The sequence below is a fragment of the Penaeus monodon genome, chromosome 28 (assembly GCF_015228065.2).
Source record: "Penaeus monodon isolate SGIC_2016 chromosome 28, NSTDA_Pmon_1, whole genome shotgun sequence".
NCBI classification, from domain to species: Eukaryota; Metazoa; Arthropoda; class Malacostraca; order Decapoda; family Penaeidae; genus Penaeus; species Penaeus monodon.
The window spans coordinates 12,814,917-12,815,501 of NC_051413.1; positions in this window are offsets into that span (position 1 = coordinate 12,814,917).

The following is a 585-nucleotide window of genomic DNA, read 5'->3' on the forward strand; positions in this document are numbered from 1 at the left end:
GTGTATTTGTATTAATATTCTAGTAATGGTTGCTAACATATAAATGAAGTAAAGACTGTAGCCAGAGATGATTGGTAAATTATATGTTGAATATAGAATGTGCATTGAATTCAAATGATTATATTGAAGTATAACGGATGTTATGACAGTCTGAGAAAACTTTGTGATATTATTGGAAAAAGTGTTTATATATTTGTTATATTTGTAAGTGTTGTACCTTCATTAAGCATATGATTCTTTAAGATTATGAAAAAAATCAGTGTCTAGATTATCGCAAAGGAATTACTCATTCCATTTAAGTAGAGTGATGATGGTTTCGGTTCACTACTGACCGGCAAGCTGTTGTTGGTTGGTGGTAGCGACGGACGTGTTTGGCTAAACTCCGGATATTTAGCCGGTTATTGGCTTATTTCATAAGGTTTGGATGTTTTTTTCTGTGCTCAAGGTGATCTTACATTTATAAGATTTATATTGTACATATTGTAGCCATGTGTCAGGGTATTGTTATGGGTATGATTTGCCGTCAAAGTGTTTCGTTGTTTTGTTCTGTTTTCCCAATATTTAAATGTTTAGTGTTTTTTCCGA